Here is a 27493-nt window from a genome sequence, read left to right as displayed (position 1 = left end):
GAAGCTCAGTGGGAGGAGAAAGGACGGGCTCCACCAACCTATCCAATTCCTAGACTTAAAAACCACCAGTTTACAGAATCTCCATTTTATCAGGATTTAGCATCAGTTTATTCACCCTCATTCAGCCCAATCTTGCCCCTTCTCTGTGAAGCAAAGAATAGTTATACGGAGAGAGTTAAAGGGTGTACAGAAAGTTCAAAGGGAGGCTTTGGATACTGAAGAAGAAGGAAGGGAATACCACTTGACAACCTCCCAAAAAGTATGTACACAGGAAAAAAAAGTATATATGTGCATGCCACCAACAGGCTGCCAGCCTATACAGTGTATACAAAATAGAGGAGGGGCAATCATTATTGTTGTTGTTCATACTGTTCGTTTGTTTATTTGGGTAGACAATCAACTGGTAACTCCCTCCCCCCCACCTATTCTTCAGAATTAGGATTAAGACAAGTTAACAGATTTCAGAATAGCTTTGTCTAGCTTTGGCAGACACTAATCCTCTTTTGCAGACCCTCCCACCCTGAGGCCTGCATTAATAACAGAGCAATACACATGCAAATCACTCCTGCCTTCCCAGGTCACACAATAAATATACCCAAGTCCTTTCCAGCCAAGCATTCTCTGAAGATGCCAGCCACAGATGCTGGTGAAACGTCAGGAAGAAACTCTTCTAGAACATGGCCACATAGCCTGAAAAACCCACAAAAAACTCTGTGCATGGGTTCTGAAGACTCTCATGACTGGTTAATTAGAGAAACAAAAATAATATGTTCTAAATAATTCAGGCACAAGCGATGGAAAAATTATAGATTGAATTGTTAGCATTCATTGCCTTCTTGCCTGTTTCTAGTTTTGAAGTTACCTTGGTACTTTAAGTTATATCTAATGGATGTAATAAATAATAATAATAATGGTGGCGCAGTGGTTAAATGCCTGTACTGCAGCCATTCACTCAACCACAAGGTTGTGAGTTCAAGACCAGCAAAAGGGCCCAAGCTCGACTCAGGCTTGCATCCTTCCGAGGTCGCTAAAATGAGTACCCAGACTGTTGGGGGCAAATTAGCTTACTTGCTAATTAGCTTACTTGCTGTTCACCGCTATGATCTTCGGAATAGCGGTATATAAACAAAACAAAACAAATTAATAATAATAATAATAATAAATAATAATATTACAGTTGCTATTCAACATATGGCTTCGTACTAAGACCATGATTCAGTATAAGGTGGTTCATTAGCTAAGTGAAACTGCTGTTTGAAATATTTCCCATCATATGCCTGATGTCAAATCACACTCCCTTGTGCCTTTGCAGACACAGGGATATATGCAAGAGGAGAATAAATGACAACCAATGAATTAATCATCATGGTATTTTATTCACACTACAATAAAGGATCATATATTCTCTGAGTGAAAGGAACAATCAAGAAGTTTATGCTTGTGCACAAACTATGAATCTTTACTGCACTTGAAAACATGCTGAATTGTTCACACCGTGTGCATGATTTATTTTAAATAAACTTTATGGCCTGAAATCTGCGAAATAATAATATTTCATCAATAGCATCTAGAAGGAATAAAGGACAGCTTTATCAAAATATAATCTGTACACAATATTATTAACTATTCACTCATGTCCAAATGATATGCAGGCAATCTGTATTGATCTGAGTGTAAGAGATAGACATGAGTACTCACAAATGCATTGAATAATGAGTAAAAATGCTTTTTGAAGTACTTTTTTGGATCACAGAATAAACATTTTACAGAAATAATTTTCAGCTAATAAAGAATGTACTCTGTTGGAAATTATAAAGACCTCACAGTATAATTTCATCCACAAGAAATTAAGGGTATAATTCTTTGGGCTTGTTCCCACTATGAAAAACTCCTAATCCTGATTCGAGCTATATGCCCGTAGTTCCCACTGGAAATAGATTCTGATCCTCACTAGATTGATTCCAGGGAAAATAAAGCAGAGCAAACACAAAAAAAACCCAGGTCATTTTGATAGCACTGTTTTAGACCATGTTTTGGGAAGAATTGATTCTGACACGATTTCTAACAATGGGAACGCCAGATTAGAATTGAGTCTTTCAGAGGGACAAATGGCAGAGGGGTGTGTGACATCCATCCCAGAGATGTCTCACACACACACACACACCAGTGCCATCATTTTGGGTTCTTTTTTTAAAAAATAAAATCAAATAAATTGCAAAATTGATAGATTGGCAAAGCAACTACTTGCAAAGGCCAGTAGCTGCTAAGCCATTCTACCAATTTTGTGATTAATTTTGATTTTTTTTACAAAAAAGTCTCTCCCATCCTGCTCCTCCTTCTCCTCCTGACTCCCTGCCCCAGCCTCAGAGCTCCAAAGCCTGACCTTGGCCCCTTCCCTGGTCTCTGCACTCCCTCCCCCCAACCTTGCCTCTGTCCTCCTCCTACTCCTCTCCGCTCAGCATTCCTTAGACCCTTCTGCAGGCCTCTTGTGGGCCCAGGCACCCATGTGGGGGGAGAGATGGAAAGAGTTGGTGGAGGGTGCCGTCTCTGCCTTCCAGGGTGCTTCCTCCTCCTCCAACCCACCGTCACACCGACCTCTGGCCCAGTGGCTGTGGAGCCATGCACCCACTGGCATGCCACTGATGCTGGAGCACGTCCAGGGCTGAGAGGTCCTCCCGGAACAGCTGGCACCACATGCTCCAGAAATGGCAGAAATGGAGGAAGGGCTCCCCGCCTGCTCTCCGAGCCAGGTCCCCCCTCCACCTCCCCATATGGCAGTGCTTTTGGTGCTGCTTGCCTGGGCTGCCGCTGGCTTCCCTCCCCCAGCTTGAGCAGCTGATCAACACTGGGTGACAGGCCGGGGAGAGGGAGCACAGAGACCGGGGGAGAGGCCAAGGTATGGCTGGGGAGCAAAAGCCATCAAATGGGGACAAGAATTGTACCAAACAACAGTGGTTCCAAAAGGTCCTAATTCATAGTGTGGATGAGGGACCTTTTCGAATCAAATGGCATTGCGGAGCAGAGCCAGATTGGGACTCAGATTTTTCAGTAAGTGGGAATGAGCCCTTAATAAAGCAACTCAGGGCAAGATGCTATTTTTGCTGGTCCCATCTGGGATTGGGCCTGAAAGACCAAGCAAAAATATCAGTGGCATTATACAACACCATTCCTGATCATAGGGAATATTGGTTAAAGTACCCTCCATAGCTTCCAGTTTCCTGGCTCTGAGGAGTAAAGCATAGTTTTAACTCTTGTCTCAAACCAGCAGGATTCATACATATATTACACTAAATTTTTCTGGTTTAAAAAATGGAAACTTACTATTGCAGTGTTGTGAGAACATACACATTCACATTAAACACACACAAAATTAAGTCATTAGCTGGATGGAAATGTGTCCACAAGGCAATTTGTTTTGCATTTTCTGTATCACTCAAATTTTAATACAATGCGACCTTGTTAGCCGCTGGGGTTTGGTTCCAGGATCCCCCATGGATAACAAAATCTGGATGCTCAAGTCCCATTAAATATAAAGGCAGAACAAAATGGTGTCCCTTATATAAAATGGAAAATCAAAGTTTGCTATTTGGTATTTATACTTTTTTGGAATATTTTCAAACCGTGGATGCTTGAATCCATGGATAAAAAATATCCATGGATAAGGAGAGGCAACTATATATGTGCTGCCAAAGCTTGTTCTGCATTCAGAAATGCATGGAATTGAAACACTTCTTTCTTTCTTTCTTTCTTTCTTTCTTTCTTTCTTTCTTTCTATTTCACTTTTTCTCACTGTTATATTTCTTGCTGATACTCAGGACCATACTCCTGAAAAACAGTATTTTTGTTGTAAAGTTTTTAATGTGTTTTTATCTTGTGAGCTGCCTTGGGAGAAAGAGGATATAAAAATGAAATAAATAAATAACTTTCCTCAAGTCAACCTTGACTCATGGCAATTCTGTAGATGAAACATCTTAGCTCCTGCAAATTCAGGCCCATGACCTGTCTTATTGAGTCCATCCATCTAGCATGTGGTATTCCTCTTTTTCTACTACTCTCTACTTTTCTTAACATTATTGTTTTTTTTCCATAAAGAGTTATTCCTTGATGTGGCCAAAGTACAACAACTTCAGTTTGATCATTTTGGCTTCCAAGGAAATTTCAGGCTTGATCTGTTCAAGGAGCCATGTACTTTTTGTTTTCTTTTTGTTTTTTGTCTGTCCATGATTTCCTCAGCACTTTTCTCCAGCACCACATCTCAAATGAGGTGATTTTCTTCTTACTCACTTTCTTCACTATCCACTTCTCACATCCATACATGGTGAAAGGGAATGGCTCGGATGATTCTAACTTCAGTGCTCAGTTGTTTGTGTTTATACTTCAGAATCTTGTATAGTTCTTTCATAGCTGCCCTTCCTGTGTCTAGTCTTCTTATTTCTTATCTGCAGTCTCCATTCTGATGAATGTTTGATCCAAAGTATGGAAAGTAGCTTTCAATTTCCTCCTTGCCTGGGTTGAATTTATATGCATCATGGTTATTATTTTTGTTTCCTTTGTGTCCAGCAGCAACCCTGCATTCCTTGGCCTTCCTTTGTAATTGTTCCAAGTCTATGATGTTTTCTGCTAGTAATATGGTGCCATCCACATATCTTAGATTGTTAATGTTCCTTCCTCATAATATCACTCTTTCTTCTTCTGAGTCTTAACTCGCTCTTCTTATTATATTTTTTGTGTACATATTGAACAATTAGAGTGATAGAATGCATGCTTGCCTTATCTCTTTGCTAATTGGGAACTATTCTGTTTCTCTGTATTCTGTTCTAACATTACTACAATACTTCTTTTGCTCACAGTCTCTCCTCCATGTATTTTCCCAGAGTCATGGAAACACAAATAGAGAAACTAAAAAACAAGGATACAAAAGTTTTGATGACTGAGGGTCTGTATGCATGGGGCAAAAGGCCTGTTCTTGCCTCAGTCTAGTGTTATCCTTTCTGCCAAACTGGATGTGGATCCAGTACTTCCAGGCCAGATGGCCCTGAACACCCAAAACCGCCTCTGCTTTTGTTTTGCTGAGAAGACCCCAGTCATTGTTTGTGATGTTGGATGGGGATGCCTGGCCATATGTGTAGTCAGGTGCCCAGTTTCCATTTTATGGACTGCAATGGGAGTCTTCTCAGCAGATATGATGGCAGAGACAAGTATGGGGCACACAGCAGTAGTGGGTACACAATGCAGTGGTGGGGGCATGTAAACACACATTCATTGCCACGCTAGCTCAAGGACTGACCCAGGTCAGGATAGCATGATTCTTTTAGATAGCTTAGGACATGAATCTTTTCATAAATTTCACATTTTATAGTGTAGTGTGAGGGTTTAGAAAAAATGTGATAGAATTTCAGATGCAAAATCCTCCCCCCCCAAAAAAAGGTACTCTGTTCAGTGCTGAACGTATCAAACTGAAATTCTGCTAGTCAGTGTAAATAGTCCTGAATGAAATTGATTGATCAAGTGATTTGGTGTAAAACATCTTCTTATGTTCCTCAAACTTGCTGGAAGTAAAGCTGTTCTGAATGATTTTCAGCTGAGGTGTAGTTTTCTAGTTTGCTGTGTGTTTGGTTTCCTTATTACATCTTGTTCTTTAGCTTCTCAGCTACCTATACTTCCTAATATGAAACAAAAAAATTCACATAGAATGGGTTTACTTTGTGATGTCACCCAAAGTTTTAAGCCTGAGTTCAGAAACATATACAGGCTGGTGCAGACCAGCAGAAAGAAGACTGCATGGTGAAAAATAAGGAATAACATACAATTCATAACTATGCCAAGTGCAAAAACTTTACATTCTACCTATACAAATTTCTCTCTCTCTCTCTCTCTCTCTCTCTCTCTTTCCCCCTCTCTTTTTCTCTCTTTGTCTGCTAGTATGTTTTTTATGTAAAAAATGGAATGATAATGGTTATAAAAATGTGGAATAAATGTTTGACACTTGTTAGAACTATTTTTTCAGCAGAGGAGTTACATAATCAATGGCTATTATTCTTTTCTTTTCATTCTTTTGCAGATGAAGAAATTATTTATTTAGAAAGCATCAATATTGACTGCACAGAAGAAAAAAACACGTGGGCACATATACGAACGTTGGTTTTTGAAGTGGATTTCAGCAATTTAGAAAAAAGAACCATAATTGGGTACTACATAATTAGGATGAACCCAACTAATGGGGGGGGGACAAAACAAAAAACCACGATACAACTTGTTGTCAACCTGCTAAACTAATAATAAAATCAGCTTAAGCTCACCTTTTCAAAAGAAAAAGAAAAGAAAAGAAAGGGTGGTAAACAGATTTTAAGTCTTCTATTACATAATTTATGAAAGCAAACTGTACCAATATTACAACTGGTTGTTCAGCATAAATTAATTTGCTTTTCATCTGAGCAGATAAAAAAAGTTTGTTGTGTTCTGAATTTTTAAAAGCTTTCGACAAAGAAAGATTACTTTTTTGACAGTGAAAATGACTAAAAATACTAGTCATTGCATCAGAGTTATTACTAACAGATTTTTAATTTGTTCTCTTCATAAATGTTTCATGGTTTACTTTAATTTCATTTTATCTGAATCCACATGGAGACTGACAGAGTTTCAAAAATGTTCATTTCTGAGAACAAAATTAAAAAGGCAGTTGTTTGCCTCTGTACTGTGAATCAGCTTGTTTTAGACTTTCAAAATTAAGAAAATTGCATTTTAAATATTTCAGATTTGCATTTTATATTGTTGACACAGATCTTGGCATCAAGCCATGTAAAATGCATGCAGCAATAATCATTGTGTTAAAGTTTGCCTAAAGGAAATTAACACCACCAAAATCCAATTTAATGCTCTGATATCATGTAAATTATTTAACAGTTTCTTAAAGAAAACCGTTCATATGGAGAATGGAGGGATGAAGCTTTCAATCACTCTTTATTCCCAAGATATTAATATGTCGCAGTGCACTCAGAAAAGAGGTAAGATTATCTCTTCTTGTTTGACTAAGTCTGAAATTAAACAAAATATACATATTACAAAAATACAAAATATGAATGTGTTTAAAAAATCAGATTTTCATTCAACTTATAGGTGAGTCCTTTTGTGTAGACTAGCACTTGAAAATATAAATTAAGGTGCTCAAACCTAGAAAAGGTATTTGGTTTATGAAAATAACTTTCTTGTCTTTCTTATATATGAACTATATGAAATAGTGTCCCTGGATTGAAGACCCAAAATATAAAAGTAGCAACATTCTGGATGCTACGTATGTATGCATAGATATATATGCATGCATATGGGATTTAGAAGTTATCACATGTTGCTATTTAAGAGACCTTTCCATAGATGAATTCCTTTTCTGGTTCATGGCAAAGAACAGTTTGCTCCATCAGATTATCAGTAACTGTGGTGGGCAGTAGCAGCTAGTGGTTTTCATGTTAGTGGGATGGTGAATAACCTCTACGTTTTAGTCCAAGCATTAAAAGATCTATGAAGTTTCATAGAATCATAGCATCATAGAATCGTAGAGTTGGAAGAGACCACTAGGGCCATCCAGTCCAACCCCCTGCCATGCAGGAAATCCAAATCAAAGCATCCCTGACAGATGGCCATCCAGCCTCTGTTTAAAGACCTCCAAGGAAGGAGACTCTATCACCTTCCGAGGAAGTGCATTCCACTGTCGAACAGCCCTTACTGTCAGGAAGTTCCTCCTAATATTGAGGTGGAATCTCTTTTCCTGTAGCTTGTGTCCATTGTTCCGGGTCCTGTTCTCTGGAGCAGCAAAAAACAAGCTTGCTCCCTCTTCAATATGACATCCTTTCAAATATTTAAACAGGGCGATCATATCACCTCTTAACCTTCTTTTCTCCAGGCTAAACATCCCCAACTCCCTAAGGCTTTCCTCATAGCGCATGGTTTCCAGACCCTTCACCATTTTTGTCGCCCTCCTTTGGACACACTCCAGTTTCTCAATGTCCTTTCTGAATTGTGGTGCCCAGAACTGGACACAATATTCTAGGTGGGGCCTGACCAGAGCAGAATACAGTGGCACTATTACTTCTCTTGATCTAGACACTATACTTCTATTGATGCAGCCTAAAATAGCATTGGCCTTTTTAGCTGCCGCATCACACTGTTCACTCATGTTCAACTTGTGGTCTACTTGGACTCCTAGATCCCTTTCACACGTAGTTTCATTCAGCCAGGTGTCACCCATCCTATATCTGTGCATTTTATTTTTCCGCCCTAAGTGCAATACCTTACATTTCTCTGTGTTGAATTCCATTTTGTTAGCTTTGGCCCAGCTTTCTAGTCTATTCAGGTCATTTTGAATCTTGATCCTGTCCTCTGGGGTATTAGCTATTCCCCCTAATTTGGTGTCAACTGCAAATTTGATAAGTATGCTCCCAATTCTGTCATCCAGGTCATTGATAAAGATGTTGAATAGCACTGGGCCCAGGACAGAGCCCTGTGGGACCCCACTGGTCACTTCTCTCCAGGATGAAAAGGAGCCATTGTTGAGCACCTTTTGGGTTCGGCCGGTCAAGCAATTACAGATCCATTTAACAGTTCCTTTGTCTAGCCCACATTTTACAAGCTTGTTTGCAAGTATGTCATGGGAAACTTTGTCAAAGGCCTTAGTGAAATCAAGATATACTATATCCACAGCATTCCCTTCATCTACCAAGCTGGTAATTTTATCAAAGAAAGAGATTAGGTTTGTCTGGCATGACTTGTTTCTCTGAAACCCATGTTGACTTTTTGTGATTATGGCATTGCCTTCTAGATGCTCACAGACTCTCTGTTTAATGATCTGCTCTAGAATCTTTCCTAGTACTGATGTCAGACTAACTGGACGATAATTGTTGGGATCCTCTTTTTTCCCCTTTTTGAAGATGGGGACAATGTTTGCCCTCCGCCAGTCTGCTGGGATCTCTCCTGTTTTCCAGGAGTTTTCAAAGATTATTGCCAATGGCTCCGATATTACATTTGCCAGTTCTTTTAATACTCTTGAATGTAGTTCATCTGGTCTTGGAGACTTATGTTTATTTAGATTAACAAGGTATTCCTCTACTATCTCTTTACTTATTCTGTGCTGAAATTCCCCTGTTCTGTCCTCTGCTCCATTATCCTCAGGTTGAGCACCCTTTGCCTTTTCTGAGAAGACTGAGGCAAAGATGGTGTTGAGTAATTCTGCCTTTTCTCTGTCTTCTGTTAGCATTTTGCCATCTTCTCCACACAGTGGCCCTACCATTTCCTCCTTCTTCCTTTTGCTGCGGACATATCCAAAAAAGCCCTTTTTATTGTTCTTAACCTCTCTAGCAAGCCTGAGTTCATTCTGCGCTTTAGCTTTTCTGACTTTACCCCTACACATGCCTGCTATTTCTTTGAATTCCTTTTTTGTGATTTCCCCCTTTTTCCATTTCTTATACATGTTCCGTTTCAAACTTAGCTCGGTTGAAAGTTCCTTAGTCATCCATCCTGGTTTCTTGAGACACCTCCCGTTTTTCTTTCTCACTGGAACTGTTTGAAATTGTGCCTTCAGTATCTCTCTTTTGAGAAAGTCCCATCCGTCCTGAACTCCTTTATCTTTTAGTATTTCTCACCATGGAATCGCCCTCAATACTTCTCTAAGTTTACTGAAATCCGCTCTCCTAAATTCGAGAATGCGTGTCTGACTATGCCTGGCTTCTCCTTTCCACTGTATTACAAACTCCAGGAGAACATGGTCACTTCCACCTAATGATCCCACCACTTGCACCCCATTAACCAAGTCATCCTTGTTGGTTAGGATCAGATCTAAAATAGCTGACCCCCTTGTTGCCTCTTCCACCTTTTGGACCATGAAATTGTCTTCCAGGCAAGTGAGGAATTTGCTAGGCCTTGAGGATTTTGCTGAGTTTGACTTCCAGCAAATATCAGGATAGTTGAAGTCGCCCATCACTACTACATCTCTCTTTTCTGACTGTGTGGTCATCTGTTCTAGAAAGATATCATCCAATTCCTCAGTCTGACTTGGGGATCTGTAGTAGACTCCCACCGTAACATCCTTGTTCTTTCCCTCCCCTTTAATTTTTACCCAGATGCTCTCCACCTGGCTTCCATGACTGATGTCCTGGATCTCTTCACTGGTGTAAATATCTCTGACATATAGTGCTATTCCTCCTCCTTTCTTGTTTGGCCTACTTCTCTCAAAAAGGTTATACCCCTCTATTTCCACATTCCAATCATGAGACTCATCCCACCAGGTTTCAGTGATGCCTATTATATCATATTTGCTTTGTTGTACTAGGAGTTCGAGTTCATCTTGCTTATTTCCCATGCTCTGTGCATTAGTGTAGAGACATCGCAGACCATGGTTCCCTTTTACTTGCTGCCTGTGCAAGTTTTTTTGCCTCCCACTGTTGGGTCCTTGCACTTTTTTTCTTGTTTCCTCTATGTCAGTTTGACTATTTTCACCATCCCTTTCGCCTTCCTTAATATTGTCTCCCTTCCCCTTGGAACTCAGTTTAAAGCCCTCCTGATCAAGTTCTTGAGACTGTTGGCAAAAACATTTCTTCCAACTGGCGTGAGATGCAACCCGTCCGTTGCAAGAAGTCCCTCCTCATGGAACCGCAGCCCATGATCGAAGAATCCAAATCCTTCTCGGTGGCACCATCTGCGAAGCCAGTTGTTCACATCTGCTATTTTCCTCTCCCTTCCTGGACCATGTCCTTCAACTGGCAGAAGAAATGAGATGACAACCTGTACATCCATTCCTTTCAGCTTCCTACCAAGCGCCTCGTAATCCCTTTTGATGTTCTGAAGGCTGTGTCTTGCAGTGTCATTAGGTTCTGAACTTACCTTTGAGATACAGATTGGACTAAAACTAGGGGCTGATTCATTTCTACAGTATCATGGAGAAAACCAAGAATGAGCATGGTGTAGCGATTTGAGAATTATTACTCAGGAAATTTGGGCTTGCCAAATATTTCACTTTAAGATTATTTTCAGTGCTATGCAACATAGTTAAAGGGATTGTACAAGTTGCAAGTCAGAACATTTGAAGTACTAAAAGCTCTACATCCCCTATAGATCAGGGGATCTATAGTCAGAATATGATAGAGGAAATGTCTTTTGATGCTTGTCCCAGGAGATTATTCCATTTCATTTTCACCTGATCTGGGCACAGGCTGGGAACGGGCTTGAATGAGTGAAAACAGGTGTTAGTGCTCAGCAAAACTCTGCCGATGCCACTGGCAGAGTACAAGCCATCCCCCAGCCATGCTTAGCCCACCAATTTTGAAGTATAGAAGCTTTCTGTACTTTGAAATTGGCAGGATAAGTGCAGCTGGGGGGTGGCTTGTAGTCTGCTGGTGGCATCAGCAGTTTGCTGTGTGCTGACACCTGTTAGATAATCTCCCCAGTGAGCAGTAAACAGAAACATGCTTTGTTTGAGGTTCCACTTTAGCACTTAGGACAACAGAGAACAAATTTACCTAAGTCAGTTTATATTATATTATAATTAATTAATTATATTAATGATGTTCCATTTTGTCACTTATGAGTCTTTTTATTTTCCATTTATCCAAAACATAGGCAGCAAGTTGCTTTCCTGTCAGTGATGTGAATTTCCTGGGAATCTCCTATGGATTTTATTCTTGACTTCAAAGGACATAACCAAGGTGTTGAGCCCCCATCTCCAAAATAGGATGGACACTTTGAATTTAAAATCTAGAATGATGATTCATCAATCCATTGATATGGTCGCTCCAGAAACAGCAATAGCAGGTACATTTTCTGAACTCAGCACTCTCTAAGTAGTTTACAATTTGTAAGCTAATTTCTTCCAACAAGTTGGGTACTCATTTTACCAACCTATGAAAGGGTGGAAGGCTGAATCAACTTTGAAGACAACATTGTGGCTGTAGTACCAGCATTTAACCACTGCACCATAGTTCCATCCAGTTTCCCAAAGCTACTTGCAACTAATTTCATTGCATCACTCATAATTTAGTGTAAAGAAAAGAAGGTAAACAAGTACATATTGTGTAACCATTGACTCTTGTTCACCAAACCAAGATTTCAACACTGGCTTTAGAATAACAAACTAATGTGCCACAATTAAAAAAAATGCTTTTTAATAGTCCCTTATAAAAATGGCATGAAAAATTGCATAATGTATGCAAGTCCAGAAGCATTGCGGATACTGATCTAATTGGTACATTGGATGTTGTCCCATTATTAAGACGGAGAAATGCTAAAATAATCTGTGCCTGCACTTGCAATCTATGATGAACATAACATAGGAGGAGATGAATCAAACAATACAAGTAAAAAACTAGGTTCCAATTGCTGGAGAGAAGAGGGAGGAGAAAGCAGGAAGAAAAATGCATTTTGATTTATTTGTTAATCTAGTACTACTCAAGAATCCCCCTGTTTGTGACAGAGCTGATAATGGCTGAGATGGCCATTTACTTATGTAGAAATACACATTTAATAGACAAGGAGACAGTCAAATTAGAAAAGGAAAGGTATTGGCTGCAGTTTTTTTAAAAAAATATCAGTGTGAACTTATTGAATTCAGTCATAAAAGGATTAAACTCATTATATGTCTCTACCTTTGTGTCCATGTTATCCCATTTGCATCATCAGGAGCATTTTTTAAAATAAATTCCAGCAGTTTTGCATGTTCCTCCCTTTCTGGTGTATACTTGAGCCTGATTCTGTGGACCTCCGTACCCATTGAAAAATCAGAATCAATATAGAAAAATAGATTTTAATAGGAAGACTTCTGTTTCTCTGGTATTGGTATGATGAGTTTTGTTCATATCTTTCATTTTCTTGCTCTCTACATGGAGGACTTTCCCCCCTCTTGAGATGAAGGGATTTCACCTTGTGAGCATGAAGTGGAAAAATCAAGGGTAACTCAGATTTACTATCTCAGTGATAACTCAGTCAGTGACTCAACATGCAATCAGACCCCAAATGACTCTTGTAGCAAGTTGAAATTGTTCAGAGTTTGTGGTTTCTACAGGTACAAACTTGACTGAGAATTGGAACTTTTCAGAAAATATGTTTATTAATTTTAAAGTTGTATATGGTTACAAAAATGTCATGTTGCATCACTGTCCAACTAACAGTTCTCGGGGGAAAAGTCTTAATAAAAAGTTACACTTTGAATTTTAAAAGTTTGTTTTAGAAACCATGTGGATAATTAACTCTATCTAAAGCATGCAAAGCTTTTTTCCCATTAAGATGGAAATGAATAATTGGAAAGATTTCTGTCAGTGTGAGATGTTTATAGTAATGCACGGTCATTTACATCTGCACCACCTGCTGTTAGCAACTTGCATAGTAGGTGCCTTATTCTTGATGTAATTCTATGTTTGGCTGTTGCTAAAAAGTACTGTACGTTCTTTCTTTCTTTTTTCAAAGTTTTGTTAGATGTTGTATCTCAAAACATACACCATGCTTAAAAGAAAATGATATTTTGGTACAAATGCTATGGAAGAAGATGACATTTGCATTTTCAGTTGAATGACAGTCTTGACATCCCCTTTTCGAGAAGTTAGGGGAAGAAATACCATATGGTGCAGGACCAATGATTTTCATCTATCTTCAAACAACCAAATAATGACTCTACCTAAGAACTACAAACCAATTGTACTGGTAATTCCTATTATTAATCTCCAGTACCTGCCAATCAGACACATGTTGATTCTGGACACATTATTGACCAGCCTCAGCAAGTCCAACTATCATTCATGTATTTATGCAATGAGGCAAAACCAACTTACATAAGGACTATGAATGAATTACAAAAATCTAAGTCTATATTCTTGCTTTGTAGCACAATCTCTTGAGTAATGAACGAGATAAAACAAAGAGCACAACAATCCTTTTCCGACTTTTATTAGGGATAAGTCAACCTCTTCCCCAACCTATAGATATTTGAAAGTCCGTAGCAATCACTAATCTGCACAGAACAAGGAACTTCATACATTTATATGAATATGTAAATTAAGGAAGTGGAGCACTATTTCCACACCACTCCCCATCCAAATAATATTCATTTTACCCCTAGTTGAGAAGCAGTTCCACTAGAATCATTTTAAACCAAATCATTTTATCATAGGATGAAAAGGAACTATTTTAATATATTACTCAGTGTAACTGAAACATCGGCCTGTTACAGACAGCCAAAATAAAGCTGCTTTGAGTCACAGTGGAGGTATGGTGTTTCAATGATGCATGTGTCCTATGAGTCCAGACGCCACACCAAAGCCACGCTCCAGTCCTTAGGGCTGGAGCGTGGCTTTGGTGCGACTTCTGGACTCTTACGACGCATGCATCATTGAAACACCATACCTCCACTGTGACTCGAAGCAGCTTTATTTTGGCTGTCTGTAACAGGCCATCATTTGAGGTAACTAGCATGTGTGCTGCTATCTTGTTTTCCTCCCATTGGGATGGTTTTACTAACAGTGGGCTACTCTTCCAAACACTCACACAGGGGAATTGTTGCTATGAACTCTATACTGAAGAACCAAAAGCACAAGCTTAACAAAAACAGTCTTACTTCAGACTTTCACCCAAACCAGAGTTATTCTTGCTCCTGAGCACTTTCTCTGCACAAAGTCAGGGCTGTCCAGAAACACTTTTCTGCTAGTTCCCACTCTGACTTCTCAACTATTTTGGGTCTTGGACCGTGCTCCCACTATTGAGATTTTCCATCCCACCAAGCCCCTTCCAAACCTAGGTGGAGGCTTCCCTGGTCAGAGTCCTCTAGTGTTGATAGCAGCGAAGGCCACTCTCCTTCCCACTGAGGGCCCTGCAGTAGTACTTCCAAGTGTAGTCCCACATGAGGTCTTCCCTACTCACGTTGTAGGAAAATAGACCACCCTGCATGTCCTGAACTCCTTAGGAACTGTTGTACCCCTCACCCAACTGTCTGGTCACACCTCCCTCTTCTGCATCTCACACTCACCTGTCCCTGCCACTTTATCCCCTCCTCCTTTGACTCCACCTCTTGGCCTGCCTGTTCTTCTGGGTCCTGCAACCCCTCTCCTCCCAAACTCTCGCCTTTCCTGGTCCTCTTCTCTTCTCCCATCTCATCTTGCAGGTAAGTCGGTTCTGAACCACCTCCATCTTCTTCCATCTATCCCGTATGACCAGCCCAACAGCTCTTCTCACCCTGCTCACAATAAAACAACTAAAATAGTTTCTTAGAATATGAATGAACATCTATTTTTATTATTTCAATATGTATATGTGTACATATGTGAACAGATCTCAGTGTATATGCATGTTGTTTTAGAAAATTCTAATAACAATCTTTCTCAGAGTTGTTTGTAACTTCTACATTTGCAGTAAAATATGCTAGGCATCAAGAAGCAAATCAAGGCAAGCATAACATCTGTTTTTATGTTTGTAAGACTAAATAAGCCTTTGCCAAGGGTGTGGGGAGAAATCTTCTCTATAGTTCAAAACTCTTGTGAACATTTTGATTTAATTTCATCATAATACTGGGGATTGTGAAACACTAGGAACCATTTTTTTGAGCTGTAAGGAGAAGAAGTAATGAGATACTTTGACTATACTATTGGGAGCATAGACTGGAAAGCAAGTCAGCTAACCATCTTTCTCACTAGAGTTTTCAAATATATCTTTCCAATGATTGATCTTGGTCCTCCTGTCATTTCCTTTTCTCCCGCTTTCATCAGAATATACCAAAAAAAAAAAAAAAAATAAAAAAAAATAGTAGGATGGAAGTATTTCCCACTAGAGTGTTGAAATGTTGTATGAATCTTTTATTCAATGTTAGAAATGTACCACAGCCTTCAATCAATATTTTCAAAGATATATAATTGACATATTCCTTGGTGTGCTTGAGAATTTCATATTTTAATAAAAGTGGATGAAATACCTTATTTGCATATATCTTGTCCTGGTGTGTAGTGCTTCACATAAATTAATCTTGATATTAAGGCTAAAAATATTTTTGAATTAACTACAACAGCTGTCTGTGGGAGACATTTACCAGTTTCTAAGGGTGAATATGTGCAAACAGTCACTCAAGAATGTTTGAGTCTTGATAATCCAGTTCTACATTTTAAGATATGATACCATTTTAAAATCACGGCTGACAACATGAATTAGCAAATGTAGGTATGGTGATGGAGCTGCAGAAAGCTGACTGTAGAGATATATTTATATCACATACTATTAACCCCCACCATCAAACTCACCTGTTCAGCCCCACACCAACATGTCCATGTTGCTGAAGAGTGAAGAGATCTCTTTTTCTAATAGCTGGACATGTTGCAACAGACATCTTCCAAAACCTCCCTTGCATGTGGCTATTGGAGCATGTATAGCTATAGGAAAAAAGGACATCCACCCTTTTCCATATTCCTGATCTCCAACAAAACAGGAGATCAATCGGTTACATTTTGGAATAAGGTAGGACACAAATTGATTAATTTATGTCCTACCTTACTTCCAGAGTGTAACCCACAACCACTGACTGGCTGTCATAGGTGGTTGTCCCGCTTAAATGGTAAATTTCAAAGGGACCTTGTGTCACTGCATGGTTAGAAAAGACTTCTGACCTGCACAATAGCTGTAAAAGTAAATTGCAATGAATCAGATGTATTTCACTCATGAATAGGATGTCAGTCATCATTTACAGCTCATATCATGTGAAATCATCATGTGTGCTGACAGGTGCATGTCATTTTCTTCTACTCCTCAATGGTGGTGCATGCATTCAGCAATGTCAATGTGGTTGCACACATGCCACACCATCTTTGAAGAGAACAAGCTTTGAGGTCCTGAGGAATTTTTTATTTGTGGGGAGGTCTGGAAGGGAACTTAAGTTTGGAAGAGCCAACAATACCCTGTTTAGGCTATAGTGAAATGTGTAGTACACATCTTATGTAATTATGCAAAATTAAGAACCAAAGGAAAAAAAAGGAAAATCCAGAAATCTTGGGTTTACAACTTTTTGAAAATCCATTTTCATAATGGGGCTTTTTCTTGCAGTTCACAGAAATTACTTTGATCTGACATTTAAGTGCATCAAATTCATTCACGTTTTCCAGGACTGAGAAATAGTTGTAATATATATTATTTCTCTGAATCTGTACTAAACTCTAATCACACACACACAACCCATGACCATGCATAATCACATGTGCAAAGGAAATTGCATACAAAATGCATATATAAAGAAAAGTTTCAGAGAGAGAGAGAGAGAGAGAGAGAGAGAGAGAAAGAAAGAAAGAGCAAATGTCTTTCTGTGTGCATGTGTCTGTGTCTTCTGACACTGTAGAAATTGCAAGAGAACATTTTTCTGACTGAATGCACATAAAACTGACACAGACCAGATACATAATTGCTTGTCCTTATTCTTTTTTTGGACAATATTGTTACCTATCATGTGCTTTCTTCCTTCATACTTTGTTTTTTAAAAATATAGACCAAGATGCTACATTGCATTCATAACTTTGTTGTTGTCATGACAAAGGCAATAATAATATGCCTTCAAGTTATTTCTGACTTACGGAGACCCTAAGATAAACCTATCACAGGGTTTTCTTGGCATGTTTCTTCAGAGGGGGTTTGCCATTGCTATCCTCCAAGGTTGAGAGAGTGTGACTTAATGGGTTTTATGGCTGAGTAGAGATTGGAGCCCTCTCCAGAGTCATAATCAAATGCTCAAACCACCACACCACATTGGTGTCAAATTTGTAACCATATAAACACAATTATGAATGACCTAAGGAATCAACTCTTAGACTATACATTAAATTTGAAAGAGCTTTTCCATTAGACAGAGGTATCTGGCATGGGCAAATGGGTCCTTTTGGAATGATATGGTTAGTCCCCTCCTGCACTTGAGCCACAATGTGATATGTCCATTGCATCATGGCTCAAGAGCAAAAGGAGCTAGCCATGTCATTCCTGTAGGGAGAACGTTGAGAAGTTATAGATCCCTAAATCTAGGTTAGAAATTTGGAGCTGCAATGCACAATGCCAGCCATATTGACTTATACTTTTCATTTGTATGAACTTATTGATAGATTAAAATGATAAGCAGATATTGTACACATGTGATTACAGGCAGACCATCTAGTGTTGTTGTTGTTGTTGTTGCTATTGCTGTTGTTGTTGTGTGCCTTCAAGTCATTCCTGACTTATAGTGACCCAAAGGCTATCATGGGGTTTTCTTACTAAGATTTATTCGGAAGAAGTTTGCAATTTTCTCCCCCTGAGGCTGAGAGTATGTGACTTGCCCCAGGACAGCCAGTGGGTTTCATGGCTGATCTCCAGAATCATAATCATTTTGTCTCCAGAATCATAGTCCAACAATCAAACTACTTTGCCATACTGGCATCTGGTATTACACTATATTTATAAATCATTAATATATTTATTTGTTATATTTTGGCATCAGAAACAATAAATATTTCATATCTAACAGCCAAAATCCCATTGCAAAATTAACTAGTACACAAATATAGGTTTCTTAAATTACCATTAATGTACCTGCTCACTTCTCATGTTCAAATTCTATTCTTAGCACCTGAGTTTCTCCTTTCTTTGTGCACAGATGTGTCTCAGCTTTCTTAACACAAATGTTGAAGAACAGGATAGATGAGATAACAACCAATCAGGTGCAGAATGTCCCTTGAAAACATGGAGAGGTAAGGCAAAGCTGCTGAAATGGTTACAAATCCAAATATATTCCTCACCACCTGCAGTTGCTGTTAAAGCTTTAGTCATGATACTTTGAATCAGTGCCTAAGTCTGAAATCTTCCACTTGCTGAATCTTCTGGAAAGCCCTACCTATTAATCAATGTCTCAGAAAAGTGAATCCTTGCTGTAGCTAACCAAATAATGTTGTATTTTATTGATGCCACCTTTGTGACTGTAGATCTCCCAGACATCTGTGCAAATTATCACAGATCCACTGTAAATTTTAAGCATTGCTAAAAACCACTTGACAGTATATTGAATCTGTCAGGTTCAATAGTAAGAGACAAAAAAAAAATGGCATGCAGCACTGAGTACTCCTGCTTCATACTGTCATTCAACCAAGTAAGGCTTACCAGAAAACACATTCATAGGTAAATAATCATGCTGTAATATTTACTGTTTACATTTGTTCTGAGTACCCAATCCAGGATATCTGAAGAGCAAAAGATCAACATACTTCCTTATAAATAACATATGAGAAAATGTACCAACAAACTGAAATGCATTCCTTACCATATTATTATTGCCTTTGTCATTCAGTAAGTGCAAAAACTGAAATGGTATAAGTCTAAGTATTATGTTTAATGAAAGAGATTGACATTGGGAATATGTTTAAGATTGGCACCTACGATTTGTTTGTATTTTACTCTCAAATCCAAGTAATTGTTAATCAGGCAGATAACTAAACCTAAATATTTCCAGCTGCAGAAGGGGTGGATCAGTTGAAAAAGATAATATTGATTTTATTTATATTAATTTATTAAAATATTTACATCCCAGAATATATTGAAAGATCTCACAGCAGTTTTTATTTAATCAGATTAAAACAATAAACAATACAAATAATTTTAGAAGGCTAAAATACATTAAATCGTTTATCAGTTAAAACCAGAGCTGTTAAAACCAGTACAAACAATTTAAAATATTGCTATAGCACATGCGTATATTTTAGAAAATAAGAAATTTAGCTATATGGTCTACTAAATCCTTCATAAATGATTGATCGGTGATGATAATGATGCTGATAAGAATTCTGAAAAAGACAGAAACCTCCCCAAAGCCTGTAATTTAGGCAATGAAGAGCCAGACTAAAGGATTATTGAAATTCATGCAAGAAACATTAGAAGCATCAAAAACAGACTTATAATACACAAAAGCAGAAACTCAGGAAATTCGTTTTTTGTCAGGATAGTAATCAAGTACTTAAATCCAAGTTTGTTTATCCTGGCCTGACTGAACTCTGAACTCAGATCACCCCTACTTACATGCCTGACATGTAAGAGACACACATGTTTTCCTTCTCTTCCCCTTGTCTCCTGAGTCTTCAGCTACTTCTCCAAAGACAACTGAAGGTCCAGGACAGTGGGACTGTTCCTCCTCTTCCCTGACCTCCATGTGCCCTCAAAAATGGCTTCTCATGCCATCTCTGGCATGCATGACATAAGTTTGCCACCACTGGTATATGGTGTTATATAGTGCATTTTGAACTTTGATTTTTAGGATCATTTGCATTATTTAATGCGTTTTAGTGTTTTAAATCTTGTTGTACACTGTCTTGGAAGGGTTTACTCAAAAGGATAGTTTCTAAGTCTTTTAAGTAAAACATTAGTGAATGGGACTAATAAGGACAAATACGTAAAAAAAAGTCTCAGATCTAAAAGAGGCATGCATATGAGGAAAGTAAGGAAAGTGAGTGAAGGAGATTGAAAGCAAACGAAAAGGGTAATTGAAGGGTGGCAGAGTCTGCTTAAAAATATCCATGGAAATACAAGTAAGGTATATGATTGCATGTTATTGCTAGTACAAACTAGAGTGGGTCAAATGAATCAGTAGTATCTGCCTAAGGATATATCCATACTTTAGAAATCATGCAATTTCTTAACATTAGGAAGAACTTCATTTCTATAGGAGATATTTGACAGTACAGTGAGCCCACGCCATACATGGGCTCGTTATAGATGGCTTCCAGCTTATGCAGAAGCCGCCGGGAGAATGGGAGAATGGCGCATGTGCCCATGGTGCGCGCACGGCCACACGAACACACTGCAAGCATGAGCCCTATATATGTAATGGGGCTCAAGCATACGTGCTTTTTGCCTTACGCGAGGTGTGTGTGTGTGTCCGGAACAAATCTCCCGCCTAGGCAAGGGCAGACTGTAGAATAATTATCTTGGAAGATGGTGGACTTTCCATCTTTGAACGTCTTTAAACAGACATCAGATGGGTCTTTCAAAACTGTTTTAGTTGTTTGTTCCTCCATGACAGAGGGTTGGACTAGATGCCTCTTGTGAACCCTTCCAACTGTGTGATAGTAACTTAAGCTGAAAGAGAAAGACAAAGAGGTACAAAACTTATGCCCGTCCAGTGGTCAAGAATCCAAATAAATCCACAAACGCAAAGAGTGTCAAAAGCCAGGTAGACCACTGTGAAAATAAGAACTCTGAACAGTTGCTGAGAAATGTATAGCCTCCTGACCTTGAGATGCCAGGTAATTTATTGTTCAGTATTTCATATTTAAGCTTCTGTGAGAATTGTTGCCCGCTTCAGTGGCATAGATGCACTGAAAATGATGTGTGTGCCTTCACAGTGTCTATCAGTTCTGACTGAGGTGGGGGTCTATCCTGCTAAAGTTCTTTCTGCCACTGGCTGGTCTGGTTCAGGAAGGGAATTGTCATCTGGATCCAGAGACCTTCCTACATCTGGCTCCTCTGTGTAGGATTACTTAGATTCCACAGAATGAATTGTGACAAAAAATTGCCATCACTTGCCAACAGTTAAGAGTTAGAATTCTGCTTACCACTTCCTTTCATATCCTGAATAGTCCTAATTGGTTAACATATTCTTTAGCAGTACTGTACCTATAAACCCTGTATCTTACTGTGCATTCCAGCATGTCTCAGGGATCAGTGAAACCTATGTGATCTTTGTCAATTATAGGATCTATTTTCATCTGATATTTTCCCAACTGCAATATCACTTATTAGGGGTGATTTGGGGTAGATCAGAATTCATTATTTCTCTCTCGACTGCACCCCATACCGAACTCTCTGAAGAACAGGTTAGAACAGATATCATACCACTAACTTATATCTGAATAAAGAAGAATAATTCTAGTACTAGCAATGATGGAAGATTCTGTGATCAAAACCATTCCTTTGATTTTTATCTGGGTGAGCTGAAGACATGGCACATAAACCCAAAATATGGGAATTTCTATCATGCAGCAAAAACATCATAACTCACAGGTGAGATTACATTTGATGCTTCAGTTGGAGGACAAACCATCAGGAAGGATGTTCTCTGCAAATGACAAGGATCATTTCAAAGAGTAGCAGTTTGCTTCATGCTTCTTTAAGCAATGCCTGTAGTTGTCCAAGCCTAAATCTATCAAGTAAGGAAATGGTTGCTTCATGTGACAAAATTAACTCGGTGCATGATCAAGTGGCTTAAAACAGCATGAATCCTGTAGCAAGTTCTGAAGGACCAAATTGGAATCTGTAATGTTTACTTTACAACTTACCTGACAGTTTTTGCCCTTACTCTTTGATTGCTAACCTTTCACTTGATTCTTTTTTTCCTTCAGGGATAATTACTGGATTCTTCCACACACATAACCAATTTCAAAGCATTTCCAAAGATCCTCACTCTTACCCTTCCATGTATTTAGGGAACATACAATTCATTTCATGGGCTCTTAAATTGATGTCTTGTTTTCATTATTGCAGTTACAGATTCATAGCCCAGTATTATGAATGAATGAATGAATGAATGAGATTTATTTATATACCGCCATTCCTTCGATCATGGCAGTTTACAAGATAATTATAAAATACAATACAGCATAAAACAAAATTACAGATAAAAATTAAACCAAAAAATCCCCCATATGAAACCATATAATAAAATACATCATTAAAAATCCATCATTCATACCTAATAATTAAAACCAGTTAAAATCAATAAACAATCTAAACAACACGCAATACACAGGAGAAGATGACAGTCAGGACATGTGGGGGAAGGCTTGGCGGAATAAGTGAGTCTTGAGATTTTTCTTAAATGACTCCAGGGAGGGGCCAAGCGGAGCTCATCAGGGAGAGAGTTCCAAGACTGCGGGGCCACCGCAGAGAAAGCCCTTTGCGCAATCCCTACGTATCTCATCTTTGGAACTCTCAAAAGTTTTTTCCCACCTGACCTGAGAGTGTGGGGCAGATTGTATGGGGAGAGGCGGTCCTCCAAGTACTCTGGGCCCAAGCCCAAGCCATACAAATTATGTATTTGTAACTCATCTGTATTCAGGAAGACTACATATACTTACTGAAAACCTAGATAAATGCCACACCAGTCCACCTTAAGAGCCAAAAGCCAGGTGCACATCCACTGCTGGCTGTTTAGGTGGACTTAGGAAGGGTTTGGGCCAGGAGACATCATATATTTACAGCTCATCCTCTTCTGAGTTAACCCATTCCTCTGAGATTCAGTGTACAATGCCCAGCTATTTCCCCATGCATCATACTGCATGTAAATAAGTAAATCATTAGGTTCAATGCTCTATACTCCTAGGGAATATCTATATTATTGTAGATGTAGTTTGTGAAGTCAGGTACTACAAACACACATACATTCCAGGTTATCTTTTTTGAAAAAAATAAAACATTTTTTAAAATGTTTTCTTCCTGAAACCTTGAACTATTTCATAAGACTTTTTTAAAAAAATGAATTCCTAGAGCATTTAAAATTAACACCAAGAAAACAAAGAGATGAAAATACACCTCTCACTCTTCTGCTTCATTCCCAACACATTTCAAAAGTCCTTAAAAGATACAAGGAAGACTTGCCAGATGCAGGAGAAACTTGGCTGGGAGCTATAGTTCAAATTATTCCTAATGGAGATCATGTACTTCGTAATTTTATCTACCAAAATTCTCAAATTAATCTAGAATGAGGATGCAAGGAAAGTTACACATGGCAAACTTGTTTGTGATAATTGCCCACTAGGAACATCATCTACTTTGTAAAGCCACTCAGAATAACTTCATGATTGACCGGCAATGCCACTGAAAGTTCCATAAAAATGGGGAAGGGGGGGTTGAATTACAGGTTTCATTACAAACTTTAAAGGATCTATCCAAGGGCTGAACTCACCATTAAAATGATTTCAGCACCATGAATAGTTCCTTAAAATTTTGGACTAAAATCCAGAAAAAGATCAGTGTGGTATATTGGTTTGAGCATAGGACTACTACTCTGGAGAACTGATTCACTGTCCCACTGTTCCTGGAGTTATCAACCAGGGACGTAGCCAGGATTTTGGGAAGGGGGGGGGGTCCAAACTAAGTGCCACCATTATAATGGGACATGGGTGCGGCAGCGCAGCGGCATGTATCATTCATTTTATCTAACAGAAGGGGGAGGGTCCAGACCCCTAGGACCTCCCCTCCCTTGGCTACGTCGCTGTATCAACTGTCACTGAATGACATTCTAGAGAATGCTTGTTTCTTTGGGAAAATAAATATAATTGGTAAGGGATCAGCTGAAAGGATCCAGTTTCCAAATGGACCTGATTCCAGATGAAGCTTTATGGAAGAGAATGGGGTGAGTTTGCCTTAATAATCTTTCTCAATCTAAAATTTCACTTCATCACTAAATTCTACATGTTCAGTAAGAAGTAAGAATTCTTACTGAGATCAATGGGGCTTCCTCCCAGGTTAGTGGGTATAGGATTACAGTTATAAATGTCAGAAAAAACAGGGGGGGAATGAAGTGCTGAAAACATTTACAGCTTGTACCAGTTTCTGTGCATGGATTTTATAATTTCAGAAGTCACACCGCCCTGCTGTTAAAACCATCCTGTAAAACCTTCAGTTTGTACCACTGTGTGTTATCTATATCCTTCATTGCCATGCAGGACTTTCTTAGTTCAATGTCTTTGGGGAATCTTTGAGCTTCCAGTTGTAGAAGGGATTTGTTCATATTATCATAACTTATTCTGGAAATGAAGTTACAGTGCAGGCATGCTAAAATACACAAGGTGCTAATGAGCTTTCTTCAAACAACACAATTTATTGAAGTTGCTTAATACTGCTTTTCCAAAGTGTTGGGAGTTTTTCATAAATGTAAGGCAGTAGTATAATTTGATTCTCTTGTTTTTCAACTCTTGACTTTAAATTGAAACATTAAGCACTTGTTAAAAAGAATGGCACCAATTTATTTCAATCACATGTTCACATATTAAGGCTTAGTTTATAATCCAAAACAAACAAATTAAAAGGAAATTTTATTTCCTTGGAAACATACATTCATATACACTGTGGCCCTAGGAGAGAGATTTCCATTTGAAGCAATTTCTAAAGCTCATTTAATTTAGTTCTCACACCAAAGCACATTTTTCATTTAAAGTATGGTTCTATGAAATCATTTGCAATCCAGAAAATTAATTACCCTTTTTTCTAACACAAGGAATATATGTTGAATTAAAATAATTCATACAAGCTAAAAACAATAACTGGATTTCTTTTATCTATCATATTGGTTTTGTTCAGGCACATGCACAGACACTTAAATCTACATCCAATTATTAGTCCCAACTAAAATAGATCAATTAAATGAATGGCTATTATGTAAATGTTGACTCATCAAGCTCACCTATCAATCTTACTTGTGCTGAAACTTTCTTAGTGAAAAATGTCTGCATGACTCAGAATTTTGTGCATACACATCTGTTTTTAAACATTTCAACAGATACTTCTTGCTAGTTCCTCTCTATTGTTCACTTGAGACTGATCTTGTTTGCCTTTCTACTTGCTGCAGAACTGACACTGCTGATCCTATCCCTCTCCCTTGGTCGGCATGTGGCCTTAGCATCACTCACAAGACCTGGCAGATGCCTTGGGATGTGGCATGGAACCACATGTATGGAGTGCTGTGCTCACTGCTTTCATCTTGGCTCTTGGACATTGATATTATTAGGGACTTAAAGAATCTATTCAGGACTAACAATTGTTTTTAGGACTTGTGGGTGGAACAGATGGCCAGGAAGGAGCAAACTGCAGAAGCTGCTACAGCTCCAAAGCCATGCATCACAGTAGCCAGATTAAAATGACTCCTTTTTATGTGGGCCTTTGGATAAGGGTGAATCATCTGAGCAGCTTCTGGCCACTTTGGGGCCATGTGTGATCTAAACATCACACCCCCAAAGTGTCTGGGACCTGTTTCATTTGGCCCATGTGTTCCAGGCCTCACTTGCACATTCAACAGTTGTCAACCGATTTAATTTTTTAAAAAGAACAAGCCAAAATTGCTTGATTATATTAGCTCCCCACTCCCCTTCCTCATAGATTTGCAGCACTGGAGCTACAATACTTTATACAAGTTTGGTACCTGGGAAAAAAAAGTCTCACTGAACCCACTGGGACTTTCTTCTGAACTGCACTGATTATTGCCACTGATTATTAGGACATTAGTGCATATTAGTGATAGTCTAGCCATTTCTCAATTTCCTTGATCTTTATTTCCTCCTGGAAAACTTTCACGTCCCAAACCTGCCTGGAGTCCTGTTTCTATAAATATGCCTGCCCAGGCATTCCCAATTTGGTCTTGTTTGAGGGCAGACACTCTGTCCATATCTCACCTGACTCCTCAGCATTAGATGGCTATGCCACGATCCGGATGCATCTGCTGTGCCATTTTAAATCGCACTGTGTCCTCCCAACTGAAGCTATATGTCTGGAATCAGTACAGCATGGCCCTCTGCGAATCCCTCTAAGTCACTATCTGCTACCACCTTTACATTATTAGTTCCTGAATGTGTGCATGAGTGGGTGTTTCATGTTACCCAAATTCTGGAGTCCTGTTTCTCAGAACCATTATACACAGGTTTAACTGAGCCCTCTCCACTGTTGTCATTTGAGCTAATAAATTTCCCCTATTTGAATATTAATTGCTGGTGCCCTCCTGCAACCCTTGTATTTTGAGTAACAATGTACAGGAATGTAATGAAAGTCAAGTAACAGTCACAAACAGATCTCCTTTACATCTGTGCTTTACTGGGACAGGGAGAGAGTGGAAGCAATGGAAATTTAATTGGAATATAAAAATATTTCCATTTGATTATATTAAAGTCCATATTAAAAGTCACAATATTAAAAAGCCTACATATTAAGGACTACATTCAACAGTCAACAGCCAGTTATCCCCAGAAAACTCAGAACTAGTGTTTAGGACACAGCAAACTGTTATCTGCTAAACATTTTCTTATAAAGAATGACAACTCAATTTGAGATATTCCAAAATGATCTTTCTTATACTATATTTTTAACTATGACGGGTTATAGGCCGCCATTTTGGATGTCGAAAGGACATCCCAGTTTGAAAAAGGGGCGTCTGTTCTAGATGCCCCTACTCCTATTACGGACAGAGTCCGTAACAAATGGCAGCGGCCGTTCCACACGGCTGCCGCCATTTTGACGTAGCGGATGCTGTGTATCCGCACGTCGTATGACGGAAGTGACACCGCGAATGCGTGACTAGCGCCTCGCGGTGTCTCTTCCGGGCCGCAAGAAGGAGAGTGATTTTCACACTCCTTCTTGGCAGCGTCCGGGAACTGCGCCGTTTGGCTGCTGTGGTTCCCGGACGCTGCAACCGGCGGCGGCGGCAGACCGCCGCTTCTCGGCAGTCTGTAACGCACCAATATATTTATCATTAGCATAAAATTAATTTCAGCAT

Source organism: Sceloporus undulatus, chromosome 5 (assembly GCF_019175285.1).
Source record: "Sceloporus undulatus isolate JIND9_A2432 ecotype Alabama chromosome 5, SceUnd_v1.1, whole genome shotgun sequence".
NCBI classification, from domain to species: Eukaryota; Metazoa; Chordata; class Lepidosauria; order Squamata; family Phrynosomatidae; genus Sceloporus; species Sceloporus undulatus.
This window is presented reverse-complemented; position numbering follows the sequence as displayed.